This window comes from Callospermophilus lateralis, chromosome 1 (genome assembly GCF_048772815.1).
Source record: "Callospermophilus lateralis isolate mCalLat2 chromosome 1, mCalLat2.hap1, whole genome shotgun sequence".
In the NCBI taxonomy this organism is placed as follows: Eukaryota; Metazoa; Chordata; class Mammalia; order Rodentia; family Sciuridae; genus Callospermophilus; species Callospermophilus lateralis.
Window position 1 is genome coordinate 82,583,482 of NC_135305.1, and position 13,364 is coordinate 82,596,845.

The window sequence follows — 13,364 nt, forward strand, 5'->3', positions numbered from 1 at the left end:
ACTGGATGATGCTGGATTGAAACAGGCTGTGTATTGAGTTGTATATGGACCCTGCTGACCCACAATAGGGCGGCTCCTGCTGCCTCGGCCTCCCACTACTTTGGAGTTCCCGGTGGAGTTCTCCCGGGTTCCCGGTGGAGCCCGGTGGAGGGTGAGAGAGTTCCCGGGAAGTGCACGTGGAGTGCTGGTGGAGTTTGGGCAATAAAGTAGTTCCTGTTTGAACCTACAAGTGCCTCGTGGCGCCTCGGTTATTTTGTGCCCAGCCAGACTGTGGCACACAATGGTAATGATAAGACCTAATATTCAAATAGAACTTAAGGGTTTCAGATTTTCCTAAGCATTAAGTGTTCTCAAACCCAGCAATTGGGTGACCCACACAAGACTGCACAGTTAATGGATGGTGGAGAACAAACTAGATTCCTGAGAAATAGGATTCCTTACAACCCTTCCACTATTTCACAAAGAATGAAGGAAAGATTTAAACTTTAACTAGCTATTCCTTTTTTCAATCTTTTCAAGCTCAAAAAGTAGAACAATGTTCATGGTATGTCTACTTTTTACTAGTGTTCCAGAAAAAAAGAATTTAGCAAAGAGTAAAAAGGGCAAATGCATCTTTAAATGTCTGTGTTCAAACTGCTATCTACATTAATACTGATAACTCAAATTTTAGTATGATATTTTGTGCCTCAGAAGCACACTTTTCTAATTATTAAAGTGATACTAAATTTGAAGATAACAAGAGGCTCAAAATGTTGGAAGTATTTACATAATCTATTACCCCCTAGTTATTAAATGCCTGCATCAAGAAACAGACACACCAATAAAGGTCCTGAAGAGGTTGTGACAGAATTCTTCTCCCATGGGAACAATTTGAAGAATGAGATAAAGATCAAAATGAATTAATGCAAGATTGTAAGCACATAAGTCCCATAAAGAAGAAAAGCTGTGGATTGGGACTGTCAAGGCAGGCTTCCTGGAGAATGAAGGATCTGATGTGCCTTAAAGGATGATTAGGATTCAACTCAGCTGAGCAGAAGCTAGGTAGTGTTCCTGTGTCCAAAACACTGGGGAGGAAACATGTACACCTCCTCTGGAGCTTGGCATGTAGCAGGTGCCCATCAAGAGTCATGGTGGAGAAGAGGAAAGGGACTGCAGTTTCTAGGAGTAGGTCACCAAGGGGCTAAACCAGAGTCGTCAAAGATGTCTCATGAAGGATCTTGAAAACGAGTCTCACCATGTAAGTAAAAATGCTCATTGAACTATAGGCTCCTACACAGAAGAGGTAGGTCCAAACTACACAGAGATAGACAGGGATAGATAGATGTGTAGGTTTTAGTTTTCCACATAGAATAAAAAAATTCAACAAGTTTTATGTGTCTGGATAGATAAATAGATGGATGGTGGATAGTCACATAGAAAGAAAAAATAGACAAATAGATAACAGAAGACCAATGTACTGACATTTAATTCTGCTCATTTCTATTCTTCTCCCCTTTGTCCCTCCTCCCTTTCCCACTGTCTAACACTTTATCTCAGTACATTCCAACACTGAATTTTTCAAATATGACTATTGCTCTGGTATGGACCACACCCACCCCATGGACACCAAAATCTGTGGATGCTCATGTTCTTTCATAAAATGCCACAGCATTTGCATATAACCTATGCACATCCTCCTGAATGCTATAAATCATCTCTACTTATAACACCTAATACAATGTAAATGCTATGTAAATCACTGCTATATTGTATTGTTTGGGGAATAATAATAAGGGGAAGAGTCTAAACACATTCTGTATCTATGCAATTCTTTTTCTTCTAATTGTTTCCATCTGAGGTTAGTTAATCTGTCAATGGAAATTCCCAGGCACAGAAGGCCAACTGTATATATGTAATTCCAGTAACCAAAAAATCCCAATATTGCCTTGCCTCTGATATGCAAGAGTATCGAAGATAGAAATACCCGCTGAAACTGTGATTTGTATAATTCACTTATTTATTCATTCATTTAACAAATATTCATGGGGGTCTCCCCACATGCTAAGCACTGTGCCTACACTGGAGACTCGGCAGCAAACAGGACATTCTTCACTCGTTTATTTTATAAATGTTTGTAGAATCCATATATATATAAAGCTCCGTGCAAAGAGCTGTGTAAATCATAGTTCTTGACTTCAAAGGATCACAGCCTAGGAAGAAGGAAAATAAACCCCTACTGGCAATATCAATATACATGAAGTCATCACCTTATAGGGAGTACATTCACAATTCCAATCTCAAATAGAGTGCTGTGTTCCACACACCCGGGAGGAACCAAGGTCTAGGGAGGAAATGAAACCTTTATAACTGTCCTGAGCATGTGGGATTAACAAGTGCTCTTGTAAAACTAAATGCCAATTACAGAGCCGCCTATTGGCCAGTAGCCTCCTCCAAGGCATTTATGTTTATTTATTTATTTGTTTATTTATTTGCTAGATTTATCACATTTTCAGGCTGTGCCATTTGGCCTCAGGGTCAAAATAAATCACTTTTAAAACTTTAACATCATTCTTAAGCATTCTGTGCCCCTGTGTGCCCCTGACAGGCTTTCTTAAGGCTTTATAAGAATAGAATTAAATCCATTTTACAAATAAATACACTGAGAACAACAGAGCTTTAATGTACTACTGAAGGAAAAAGAAATACATTCCAGGAAAACCTGGAGATGGGATCGAAATGTTCTGCTATGCTTTTTAACATTGGAAAATTGCCTCCCCCAAAAATAGGGTAGATGGGATTTCACTTCTCTTCTTGGCACATGTCCCTATTTCAAAGAGATGTATTCCATGAAGATTTGTCATTAGGTTCAGGGGGACAGCCAAGCATCATTACAATGTGCTTCATGGAATGGAACAGAAATGCATCTTTAAGAGAGCTGGTCATGTCATCTGGAAATTCAATCGAGGCAGAATCTCCCATCTCTAAGCCTCGGTCTGCCACTGGGGAATAGCTATGGGTGCAGAAAGGAGAGTGACTCTCTGGGCCCAGATTTGAGATATTGTTATACTTGCATTATCAATATTATGATAAATTATTATTTAATATCTCATCAAATATTAATTGAACACTATGTACCAAAAATAGATTATGTGCCAAGGAATATAATTCTGTGCCTAATTTTAAGGAACATTCAGGCAAATTTCAAACTACCCTCTATATAGTTAATAACAACATATTGTATAGTTGAAAATTACTAATAGTAGATTTTAAGTGTTCACATCACAATTAAATGTTAAATTTGTGAGATGATACATAAGTTCATTAGCTTGATTTAGCCATTCCATGACATACGTGTATTTCAAAATATTGTGTTATATATCTAAGTATGTAAAACTTTTATTCATCAATTTTAGAAATAATATTTTTAATTGCCATAAAATGATTTCTACAAAAAGTTGCCCTGAGAGCCTGAGGAGGGGGGCTTGCTATTAGCAGATGACTATTTCATGTCATATATCTCAACCTAATATTCTCTCATTTTTCTTCTGTGTTCTCTGGAATCATAAGACATACTTATTCCACTACAAAGCAGCTTGCTTTTTGTAGTCTTTCAAAGGAGGCTATTTATTTTGACTAAATTGATTTTCTATGGAACGACATTTTGATATTTGATCTGTAAGACATGTACATGTTTTCATTCTGGTTGTAACCTCAAATTATCATTGACTCCAAATCTCAAATGTGTTGAACAAGAAGCCTTAAGCCCTATAATTTCTCACCCTATACCAAGATACCAAAGACAAAACATGTCTTAAAAATCTGTTGCCCTACCCCCAGAACCCAGAAATAATAAGTAGGAATTTGAAAAAATATTTAGTAATTTAGACAAGTACCATATTTCACCACACAACCATTGCAGATTTTATGCTAATTTTTTTCATTTTGCAAAAAAAGTGGGACACAACTATTATGTGAAGCTACTTTGTTTTAATGGTGCCCATATTACTTTAAAATCATTTATTACTAAACATTTGATTAGAATGCACAGGAAACTCCTGAATATACATTAAAATTGAATACTAAATTGGCCCATATCATTTCCTTGCCACAGTTTTGCAAACATTTTTCCAGTCTAGAAAAAAAAAAAAGTCAACACATTAGTTGTTATTGATCTGGGCATTACAGTTGAACTATTACACTTGAGAAAATTTACCAATTTTTGCGAAGTCTGGACTTGTAAAATTTAATCTTCTTTGTTGTGCACCATCCTTGGATTCATTCTCTGACATGCCATCCTCATGCCACTCATATAGAACGTGTTTCCCACTGGTGCTTCGGGGCTCTAAAAACATGCAAGTTGGCTTTGAAGTCTACTGACAATGCACCTGCCCTGAGAAGTCCAGGCGATGCGGTGTGAGGAGGCTTATGGTGCTTGTCCAGATGTCCCTGGTGAGTGGATTGCTGCTCTGTTTGCCTTTTAAGAGGCATGAGGAACAGAGTTATACCATGAGGCAATTACGAGACTAATGGTTATAAACCAATTTTTGGCCTGAAAAACTGGATGCGACAATTGTGTGGTGGCAGTGATTGATGCAGTGAAATACAGTAGTTTCTAGATCTTGTCATAATCACCATCCCCACTAAGAGTGCTAGTCCAAATGTTGTATGATTTCCATTCATTTGACATTGGGAAGGTAATTCTGACTCCATCCATCATCCCAATCGTACCGATAGACAAAGAAAAAGTTTAAACTAGGGTGCATACTGTTGGGCAAGCCAGATCACCTCCAGTTTCCCCACCTGCACTGACTTCCCAGGATGGTGGTGAGGCTTTGAAGCAAGCTGGGTACCCCCACCCAAAAGACCCTTACCATAATTAAGCTTCTCTTCTTGTCACCAAGATTTTTACAAAGAATGTCAACAGGATTTCACAGGAGTTCTGCAGAGAACTCAGTGTGGTTTTGAAGTTTCCTTTTTCTTGTAAATACCAGGTTGGCACACAAAAGGTGTGACAGAGTCTGTCTCAAAGAGAGGTTTTCTCTGTTCTAAAGGTACTATCTCTGTTTTCTTGGTTAAAAAAAAATTAAAACCTTTCTAGCTTAAGAATATGGGAAAGAATAACTTTCTTCCCACCCATTGTTCCCAATGTTCCCACCCTTTCCCACTGTCATGTAACCATCCTACTGAGTATAAATCTAAAAAAGTTTTCAGACTCAGGGTCCAGAGATTTTTAGGCATTAGCCCTTCTGGATGGCTGTAGCCATTGGTCATCAGGCCTCATCAGTCTGTCTTACATCAGCTTTCAAGTAGCTAAAGCATCCAAAGTTACCTTATATATTGTCAAGGATGCAAGAGACAGCAATCTCTCAAGGTAGGTATGTATTTTAAATAGAATAGAAATTGAAGCTTTCTATTCAGTGTTACTATTTTTTCTAATTTTTTAAAACAAAAATGATCATAATTTTAATTTTTTAATAAATGTAAGCAACCATTCAGCTACATTTTATGCTAAGTCCAAGACTTTCCTAGAGATCTAACAACAAATTGTACTATGATTTCTGCAGAACTCTGTGCAGTTGGTGGTCCAAATAATTAACTCAAACTGAATCTGAAGGTGTAACTCAAGAGTGAAGTACCTGACTAGTACACACATGATCCTGCATTTGATTCCCAGCACCAAAAATAAATAAATAAATAAAAGAAAAAGAAAGAAAGAATTTTTAGCATGTGATTCATTTACAAGTAAAAGCCTTCACGGCACATAGGATTTGGAAGATAATGAGTTTGGGGGTGGGAAACTTAGAAGAATATTCCAATGCCAAAAAGACAAATTTTGCCAAAGTCAAAAACTATCTACACTACAGGAAAAAAAAAACTATAACAGTGATTGTAATGAGTTAGCTGTTATTTAGTAATAACAAACTGTAGGTATTTTCTTTCCAAACCTCACACAGAATCCTATTAACAGAATAACAAATTCCCTATAGAGAGTGAGGAGGATCACCCACGTGGTGGCCAACAAAAGATCAATGTCAACCCCAAGACATAACCATCTAGCTAGGGGATGGGTCTTCTCCAAAAGTGCTTGAAGCTTGCCCCCCAAGAAACCCAGACGAGAGTTATTGATTTCTGTAAAGCTCACAAAAGTTCTTATGTAAAAGAATCTTATGTAAAAGAATCTTCTTGTCTATCCCTCCCATGGTGGACTTCAAGCCTCACATCTCACCAGTTCACCATAAATCCCTAGCTTTGCTCCCTGGTAAGTGCCCTCCATTCCCTGGACACACCAAAGCTTCAAAAGACCTGTTCCTGCAACCTGTCATGCTGATCATTTCCCTACCCCTTAGTGTCCCTTTTATCTCTCAAGATCCAGGTCTTCCTCCTCTGAAAAGCCTTCCCCACATCTTCCAGAAACAGTTGCTTCTGCCTTTGGTTGTTCAGGGCACTGATGACTTGGCTGACCATTCTCTACTGACTCTAAGATCCAGGAGGAAAGATCTAGCCTTCTCAACCTTTTATGTCTAGCTCTGTGCATATGTGGCTCGTGGCAGACCCTCAGGAATAACAGCAAACACAGAGCGCCCCAGGCACTCTCCTAAACCATTTAACATTTATGAACAAAATTAATATTCTCACAGTCCCAAGAGAGAGCTACATTCATTATTCCTACTTTGTGAATTAAAGAACTTAGGCCCAAAATGTTCATTAACTTGCTTAAGGTTATCTACAGAGGGTAGAGTTGGAATTTGAACACAAGAAGCAGACTCCAAGGCTATGTTCTTTTTACTATGCCCTTCTCATTCCCAATAAAGACACACTGAAAACAGGAGCCACTGTAGGAGGGAAAGAGTCCACTCCTGCCAGCCCTGACCAAGAGGGTGCTTCATGATTTGGACCACATGTAGTGAAGGCCCCATGACAAAAAAAAAAAAACCATGGGTGGCTCCTAGGAGTTAATGGCCTCAGTCCATAACCACGGTAACTGAATTCTGCCAACAACCCTACAAGCCTGAGAGAGAACCTGTCTTTGTCAGATGAGGCTGCAACCCCAGGCACCACCATAAGTTGAGCCTGTGAGAACTGCAGCAGAGCATGTGGTTAGGCCAGCCCAGACCTCTGACCCATGCAAACCAGGTGACAATAAGCAAGGGTTGTTTTAACTTATTGCACAGCATTAGAAAAAGGAATACAATCAGTATTGCTCATTCATCAAATGCATGCATGTATTTCAATTGGTCTTACCAACTGACTGATAATAGACTCCAGATGTAATAAAACATGGGTTTCCCCAGTTGTTTCCTAATTCCCCCATAGGACAATTCCATTTTCCCATTCCACTGGTTATAGGCATAGCTGGAAGATTATCTGTGGCTCCCAAAATGTGGATATAGGGGACATCTGCCATTTCAGAGCAAAAGCTTGAAGAGCCCTTGAATTATTCTACTGCTTTCTTTCCCTGGCCTCCAGATCAATAACTTCCTAAACCAAGACTGCTCCTTCTACCTGCTTTTCAGAATAAACTGTGATGTGGAACAGAGTTACCTCCTCACCATAATGTAATGAGACATAATGAACAAGAAGGAAATCTGTGTTCTAAACTGAGATTTGGGCATTATTTATAATTACAGAATAATTTAGGTTAAAGTGACAGCAATACCCAACTTCAACATGTAAATATGAATCAATGACAAATAAGTGGTCATTTCCCAGCTTTATCAATCTATTTTGCTGGCATATACAATTTCTTCGAGATGTCAGATAAAGAAAACTTTTCTGTATTCTGTTCCTCCATTCACTCCAAACTCTGCTGCGCATTTCAAGCAAAATATCTTTTATCCTTATTTCTTATTCTCTTCCAGTTACTTTCCAGTACTCACTGATTGATATCCTTTAAGCCTGGAAAAAAAAATGAAAGCATTGGGAAAAAGTTTAAAGCCAGCTAAGAAAAACAAAAGCCTTTGTTGGCTCTCTGTTACAAGATCACTAAGAATAAGAATGAATAAGAATAATAGCTATTATTTATTGACTACTCTGTGCCCAGTGCTGAGTTAAATGTGTGATTCTCCCAACAAACCCAATGAGGTAATACCCACTTTTATCTCCATTTTACAGAGGAGCTAAGGTTCAATAGCTGAACCAAAATTTAACAATCCTGTTTCTTCAGGAGGAAGATTATGTTAAAAGACAGTCTTGGTATTTCCACAGATGTGGGTTATCTTCAGAACTCTTTCAACAGAAGGGGTAGAAAAATTCTCATTTGATGGCTAATGGAATTAGTGCCTCTCTCTACAGCATAATGAAATTCAAAGCCATTTTATTAGTCCTCTTGGGACTTTTTTTTTAAAAAAAACTTCTACTGTATTAGATTAGCCTCATCAAGATGGCCCTGTAATAAAATAAGGTCAGGCACTTTCAGGGTATTTCTTTGTTGCTCCTACCTATACCAGGGCACATGACCTTTGTCCAGTCTTCTGGATTTTCTTTCAAATGGTCCAGGAAGAGATCAGATAATCCCCTAAACATCGGAATCAAACTGACCCTCTGTTCACCAAATGCTCTCAGTGGCTTCTGAGGACAGCTCGACTATTGCTACTTCACATGCCCTGGGTAACAGAGGTGTTTTTAAAGGAAATTACCTCTGCGATGTCCCAGTGCCACCACACACATACTCACATACTTTTAGTAACTTGACCATGTATGACTAGGTTTTTGGGGGGACAACATGATACAATAAGTAGACTAAATGTTTGTGTCTCCTCAAAATTCACATTGAAAAGTTAACCCCCCAGGTGATGGCAGAAGGAGGTGGGACCTTTGGAAGGTATCTAGGTCATGAGGATACAGCCACCATGAATGAGATTGGAGTCCTTATAAAAGAGACCCCAGAAAGTGTTGTCACTCTCCATCTGCCACATGAGGAAAATAGAAGTCTTCAACCTGGAAAGGGGTCCTTCCCAGAACCCGACTGTGGGCATCCTGATCTTGAACTTCCATTCTCCAGAACTGTGAGAAATAAATTTCTGTTGTTTATAAGCCACTGCATCTATGGCACTTTGCCATAGCAGCCCAAACCGAATAGGGTACGTTCTGTCTCATTTACTCAACATGCAAATTAAAACAGGAAGTAGAAGGCCCCTTCCCTTCCATGAGTGGTCTCCATGGCCTCAGGCTGGAGAAAACAACAGAGAAAAGCCATTCATGATTGCAAATAGGCTTTCCAAACTAACCTTCCTAGTGAGAGCTAGCGATGTGGTGAGCTCGCTGGACATGCCTGGCACAGTGCTGAACACTTTACATTAGGGTAGTGAACATTGAAGGCTGAGTCCCACTAAATGTAGTGGTGAGAACATGGGCTCTAGTGCCATATTGCTTGGGTGGCATCCTAGCCCAACCACCACTAGCTGTGTGACATGGTCCCAGGAACTTACCTATCTCCCACAGTTCTGATCACTATAAAATGGGATCAATAAAGTTATCTAACCCATAAGATCCTATGAAAGTTACATGGATACATCTAGCTAAACCTCTGAAATCAATGCTTGGCACTTGTTAAACCCTATGGAAAGGCTTACAACTTATCTTTCTTCCCAGTGTCTATCTCTCCTCCCCTCCCCCATGTGCCCGAGTTAAGAATGATTCCAGCCTTAGCCAATCTTTCAGCCCAAGCTAAATTTCTCTCAACTTTTTTTTTCATGAAAGTTCATACGAATTGTTTTCTAATAAATACAGGTACATATAAAATTGAATAGTTTCACAAAATAATATTTTCCTTTATTGTGGGCAATATGCTCTGATATTGTCCATTCCCTACTGTTCTCTCTTGTTTCCTTTCTTTTGGCTTTCAAGCTAGTCGCAACCAACTATATTTATTTCATGATTTGCCAATAAAGTGGCTGCAGATGGTCTGGTCTGGGGGGGAATAAAAATGCTGATGTAAGCTGACCACCACCATGAATTAAATTCTAACCACATCTGTAGGAGATGGGTACCATCACGAAATCAATTTGACTGATAAGAAAAGTTAGGCAAAGAAAGGTTAAGTGACTACACACAGTCACACAGCTTGCCAGAAATTGGTCCAGGAACTTATGGAGATTGTTCCTGGTTCAGCAGCAATCAGATGACCTCCATGGCTCCATTGAACTGGGTAGGGACAAAGAGAGTGACCCCCTATGTGCAGCCCTGTTGACATCCATTCTATGCAATAAGCTATAAGTACCTCTGGGAAGAGCTGCCATTGTAAATGGCAGAATGAAGAGCCTGAAAGAATCTGCTCCTTGACATATGGTCCACTCCTGAAGCTACTCCACTTTCAATTTCCTCTTCACAGGCTAGAAAATTCACTAACTGGCAGTTTGTATTAGGTCTTCTGTTGCTTGCAGACAAAAAGGTCCAAACTATTATGTCAGTTCCTTTATACCCCAATAGCAATTAGATCAAGGAGGTAATATAATAATCCCCATCTTCTAGAAATTGAAGCTCAAACAATGACCTGAGAAATCTAACTAGTAAAGAATGGAACCAGGACTCAAATCAAGGTTCCTCTGCTTCAAGACGCTACACTAAAGAGCTCACAGTGGATGATGTGTAAAATAAAAAGGACAAAATTTGGGAGCAAAGATTTGCTGTTTACTTTCAAGAGACACATCCTCTCCTGCACCCTCCTCTATCACCCAAGCACCCTGTCTGCTTGTCCTTAAATGTCCTCTCCCCCTCCCTTGATCTGATAGTTATCAATGTCCCCTTTAGGTTTTCTGCAAACACTAGGCTCTTGAGAAGACAGAGGCCATGTTGATTTGGCTTTAACACTCTGTGCTACATGCATCAAAGACGCATGGAAATGTGCATTACATTGATCGTCCTGCAGTCACTTTTTGTCCCCTTTGAAAATGAAGGGAGGAGACAGAATGCTGTAACATTTTAGACAAATTGCAGCCAGCCTGGCTCTGGGCCAGGTGTGCTCTGTGTGCCAGCACCTCTTCCTGTTCCTATAAGCAACTGTCAGGCAGACAACAGGCAAGGTGATGGAAGGGAAGAGGGGGGGGAATCTCTATAAGGAGAGATAAATTATTGGCACTGCTATTGAGCAGGAACCATACCAGCTAAGTCTGACCCCTGTGAGTTTTCAGGTCTGATCTAATCCTCATCCTTAAAGCCAAACTCTCATCTACTTTGGACTGTGGCCGAGCTCTGAGTTCATTTTAAATCCCAGGACCAATGGCTTTGCCAATATTTTATGTGTTCCCTGGGTAACTGTTGAAGGGCTGCATTCAAGACACATAGCTCTGACCACAGAATCCACCACTCATGACACTTGAGAGGCTGCCTTGCCCACCAGATTCACTCTAAATGCTTGGACTACATCCAGGGTGCTCACAATGCTACCTATATTTTCCATCTTAGCTCCTCAGTTTCTCCCTCCCTCAGAGCCAGCCAGCCATCTCAGTTGTCCAACATGCCCCACACTGGGACCAGGTTCATGGTGGGCTTCTGCAGACATTTCTTTGAGATCCCATTGCCTCTTTGTGGTCACATCCATTCTGGAAGGCTAGCTCCACAACCTCCTCTCATGGGAAGTCTTAGCTCCTGAGAGAAGTGCTCTCTCCCTGTTTTGAACCTTCAGGACATTTTGCTCATACAGCACCTATCACAGTTATTTGGGGACTGGCTTCTGTCAACTGATTGAGTATTCATTATTATTGATAAGACTTACTGAGATCTAATGTCATGTATTATGCTAAGAACTTCACAAATATTATTCAATTTTCACAATATCCTAGAAAGGAAGTAAAAAGAGAAAATAATAGAATCTCCCCCTTATTGGATTGTTGGAATTGGATAAGGAATTAAATGGAAAAAGGACTACTTAGAAGTTCCTCAAACCAGGACTTGATTCAAGCCTGGGGTGTTGTATGCCCCAGGCTTGAATCAAGTCCTGGTAATGGTAACATATTTCAAGTCCTGATAATGGTAACATATTTGTTACCATTATCACGTCATTAGCACCATCATCATATCACTGTATGGTTCAGATCTGGGCTGTCCCCTAAAGGTCCATGCCTTAAAAACTTCGTCCCCAGCCTTGTGTTATTGGGAGGTGATGGAATCTTTAAGAAGTAGGGCCTAGTAGAAGGTCACTAGGTCATTGGGGTGTGTCCTTGAAGGGGATTGTGGGACTCTGGCCCCTTCCTCTTTTTGCTTCCCAGCCATGAGGTGAGTGGTTTTGCTCCACCATGTGTTCCCACCATCATTTGTTGCCTTGCCATAGGTCCAAAGCAACAGGGCCATGGACTGAAACCTCAAAACCTGTGAGACAAAATAAACCTTTCTTCTTTATAAGTTGATTAATCTCAGGCATTGTTTTACAGTGATAAAAGCTGACTAATTCAATCATCATCATTGTGCAGATGAGAAATTTAAGTCTTAAAGTAATTCACATGTAATTTCACCACTAGAACAAAGTGAACCTGTGTTCATCACTGCCTTCTACAACTTTTTAACCTAGGCCTCTTTAGGGAAGACGTTGGATGAACACATCTTTTTACCTCTCCAGGGTTGAGCACCAAGCCTGACCCAGAGGCAACCTATAAATATAGGATGAAATAAATAGGTGAATGAGTAATTTCAAGTTCTTGCTAGGTGTGCTTTTCACCATTCTAATAGTTTATTTTCCTGGATGAAAATAAAGCATAAGCTCTTCTGAATGTAAGTTGAATATAGGTTTTCTATTCCTCAATTCTTTCCAAAGAAACTCCTTCCTTAAGCTACTAAAAATGTCTTCCTCCAAGGTAAAATACAAACAAATCAACTATTGTTATGATTTTAATGTGAGCAAAGGTCATGCTGATGATCCCATCTCCAAAGCCATCCTGCCTGGACCCAGGCAGCCTGGGGTGGACAGGGGCTAACTGCATTATCCACGCCCACGCTTCTCTCCTGTCCCCCCATCTTTGTAGTTTCAGTCCAGGGTGCTCAGGTTTTGTTTATGTTGCCATAAATTAAAAGGCACACTTTTAACATATCCTGAGTACATTTCACTCGGGATGACAGCACTGGAAAAGTGGTTTCCCGTAACCCTCTCAAATGGCCTGGTATGAAATCGCACAGAGGAGCAAGCTTCACAGCCAGGCACTCTGATACCTGAACGGGAGCATGACCACCTGAAAGCAATGTGCCATCCCCAGCACGCTGCCCACAAGGCCAGAGGTGGCAGGGGATCACTTTCACCCACGCATGAGCTCCAGCCTATATCCTGGCGACAGTGCGCCTGTCCACCAACCGTGGAAATCGGTCACATATGCCTCCTGGTCTCAGACACAGCTGCAATTTGACCACAATATTTCAATTTGTTTCACCAACATTTTCTAAGTGACCCATGACTTCAT

At 40.2% G+C, this 13,364-nt stretch overlaps 1 long non-coding RNA gene across 3 annotated transcripts in view; it reads right to left on the reverse strand.

Annotated features, from left to right (window-relative positions):
- Positions 1–13,364, reverse strand: part of LOC143381801 (uncharacterized) — a 303,885-nt gene that overhangs the window by 177,596 nt on the left and 112,925 nt on the right. The window lies entirely within an intron of this gene.